The sequence below is a fragment of the Sinocyclocheilus rhinocerous genome, unplaced genomic scaffold, assembly GCF_001515625.1.
Source record: "Sinocyclocheilus rhinocerous isolate Xijiao unplaced genomic scaffold, SAMN03320098_v1.1 scaffold592, whole genome shotgun sequence".
NCBI classification, from domain to species: domain Eukaryota; kingdom Metazoa; phylum Chordata; class Actinopteri; order Cypriniformes; family Cyprinidae; genus Sinocyclocheilus; species Sinocyclocheilus rhinocerous.
Window position 1 is genome coordinate 1,180,062 of NW_015642562.1, and position 3,658 is coordinate 1,183,719.

Genomic DNA, 3,658 nt, shown 5'->3' on the forward strand with positions numbered 1-3,658 from the left:
CAAAAATATATATATATATAAGATTATATAAAATACAAAACACTGTAATTTAGTATGTTTTTTTCCTCCAAATTCTGATTAAGGTCAACAGAATTGATGGTTGTAACAGATTTCATACCACTATTCCATGCCAACTTAGAGAGAGCAAAATTGTACAAAAATATAGATTTTTTTTAATATTATAAATAATTTTCAAGTAAACAATTATTAATATATTTTTATATATTTAAATAATTAATCATTTGAATTAATTATAATTTAAATAAAAATAAAATACAGTAATTTAGTAAGTTACAAGGGGCCTTTTTTTTAATGCTGATCCAGATCGTCAAAAAGATAAGAGCAATATGAAAATAATTAATTATTATTTAAATAATCATTTTAAAATATGTTTGAAATGCATGGATCAAAATGAAAAAAAAAAACAGTTTAATTACATTATTTAATTATTATTTAAATAATGAATTATTCCTTAATACTTAAAATGACAAATTATTAAATAAATTAAATAATTGACATTAATGAAATATTTTCACAGTTTAATATATTCATTTGTTTCACTTAAATGCATTTTTTAAACATAAGTATGAAAATAAATATAAAACTGAATTGTGAAGTAAAATTGAAGGGAATTTTTTTTCAAAACACGAGAAATATTTAATTATTATTTTAATGAACTATTATTTAGATAATTAAATAATTTGCTGTAAATAAATATTTTTCCCAGTTTGACACATTAATTTTTTATTATATTTATAGAAGTGTAAAAAATAAAACTATTTAGAAATCACCAAGCAAACTAAGCTAAACTGCCGAAAACGATTATAATTTCATTTAAATCGTAGCTCTTCAGTTCATGTTTGAAATCTAAATGACACTGGATTTCATTCTGTCTGTAACAGAACAATGTAATGCTGTTAAATCCATGGCACCAGTAATTCAAGCTGATTGTATCATATTATGAACTGTAATTGAATATCTGTCATGTGTAAGCATGCCGCTTCCTGCCTCTCTAACGCTCTCTTTTCTCCCTCGAATCCCTCTCGGCTCCAGGACAAGAGCTCGCAGGCGCTGAGCCTGAGCAACGTGGCGGGAGTTTTCTACATCCTGGTGGGCGGCCTGGGTCTGGCCATGATGGTGGCCCTGGTCGAGTTTTGCTATAAGTCCCGCGCCGAGGCCAAGAAACTGAAGGTGGAATCGGCCGAACTGAATTTTAGCCCCGCTCCCAGCCCAACGCACAGTGTGCAGAACTTAGCCACTTATAGAGAGGGATACAACGTGTACGGCTCTGACGCAGTAAAGATATAGGGGTAGGACAGAAAGCCTGCTTGCGGTCGCAGGGGTTCGGCCTGAGCCTCGTCTGTCATATAGCTGCAGCAGACGTCTGCTAATGTTGTGACAGCTTCCCATCCCTCCGTTTACTTACGTTCCTTCTTGCTTTGTTCACTTCTGAAAGAGACCCCTTCATTTCTGTCGCTTTTCTTTGTTTTTTCGTATGGCATCTGCCTTGACTAGAACGTGTTGGGATTGCATTGGTTTGGTCTTCCTGGCTGCAGTTGCTGGTGTTTTTGCACTGTTGGCTTTCTGTTTCAGACACCTGCATTAAAACAAACGGCACAAGATGACAAACACACACACGGGCAAAGCTGCCATATTGCATTAGGAGCTCAAATTAGTAGCAAACCAAACATCTTAGTATGCAACCTTCAAACACTTTATAAAGGAATGCTGCTCGTTTATTTGTTATTTAGAGATGTTAGCTCTCTGCTATAGACCGGCGGTTCTCAACTGGCTCGTTTTGATGGACAAAAGCAATGCTCAATGCAAATAATAGTGTGCAAATAACCACATAATCTTCTTAATAAATCAATTCACTTTTAAAAAGCATCGAATTCAACTTTTTGGCATAAATTTGCAAAAGTCTTTTGCTAATAAAATAGCCACTTAGGCTGGTATTTATGCAACAAATACACTGTTTAACCCTTGCATTACATTAAAAATTCTAGGCAGGATTTTTAGGACTCTAAATGGATTCAATATAATTCACCAAAAATCACACTATGGAAAACAAACAAACAAAAATATAGTAAATCTTCTATAAATCACCATGTAAAATAGTAAATCTTTAACATTAATAGTTCTTACACATTACAAACTGAAAAATAAACATGCATATGTCTTTTTAAAACTGTACCTAATTTTTTTACAAACTTTTTTTTCCCCGCAAACTGTACATTTTATAAACAGTACCATTACTTATTTTTTTTTACAGTTATGTTTTTTAAACCGAAGTGTGGAAAAGCATTTAATCTGTGAATAAAAGCATGGCACTCGCAACGCCAAAATCATGGGTTCAATTCTTAGTGAAAATTAACATTCATGAACTGATCAAATGTACACCATCACGTAGTAGATAAAATGATCTTACATTTTTTTTGTATTATAATTATATTTTTATTAATATGTTGAATCAGTTTTTATTTTAATATTATTTTTAAATTTTTTTGTGAAAGTTTTAATCATTTTGTTTTGTCATTTTTAGTAGTTTTTTTTAAATATATGTAATAATAAAAAATATCGTATATAGTCTATATAGTTTTTAGTTTCAATGATTTTTATTTGTTTTAGTTATTTTAGTTTAACAAAGTAACATTAATGCGTTATTTGGTACGAGTAAGGCATTATAGATCAAACAGCTGTTGGTTTAATGATGTTTGGTTGTGTTTCTCTTTCTTTTATTGTTAGCGACATCAACAAACCAATCTATAATGCTGTACTGATACTGAATAATATCCGACTGACCTCCAAACCCCTGCTTACGAAACATTAGCAGTATGAACATATAAAGTGTTGACTGTTACGGGACACTGTACAATTAAATCCCTAGATTTAGCGGGAACACGAGCGAAGGGCTGCATGCTGGCGTTAGAAATGCAGATGTCTAGACATGTACATTTTGAGATGTTTTCTGTATTTGTGTGTGGCGGCCTTGAGACCATAGAAACCAAAAACTCACCTTGTGCCTTAAACCATCTTACCCCTCAACCGAAGTTCAGATTTCACGCAAACCATGGCAGAAGCACGCCGTCGCCGGCTCCAACGCGACTAACCTGATAACGCACTCTTTCAGCCCTCGGAAAAGACGTCAACAATTGTAAACGAGCCGGGACGGCATGGATACGAACGCTTGGCGAGCATCAAGGATCCATGATGCCTTATCCTAACTTTGGGGACGAACATCATCGCATACGAGATGAAAAATCACGACCAGTAAACTGTAAATGTAGAGACATTAGCCGCGCTTCCCTGATTAGCCGTACGACATCAGCGAACCTGTATTAAATCACGTAGTATTTACGACATGGTCCACAATCACTAGCTACTAAACCGTATGTAGATATTCTCTCAGGAGCCACGAAGGGGGACGACGGAAACACCTTTTATCATAATATTATTTTTAAATTTTTTTGTGAAAGTTTTAATCATTTTGTTTTGTCATTTTTAGTAGTTTTTTTTAAATATATGTAATAATAAAAAATATCGTATATAGTCTATATAGTTTTTTCCCTGATTAGCCGTACGACATCAGCGAACCTGTATTAAATCACGTAGTATTTACGACATGGTCCACAATCACTAGCTACTAAACCGTATGTAG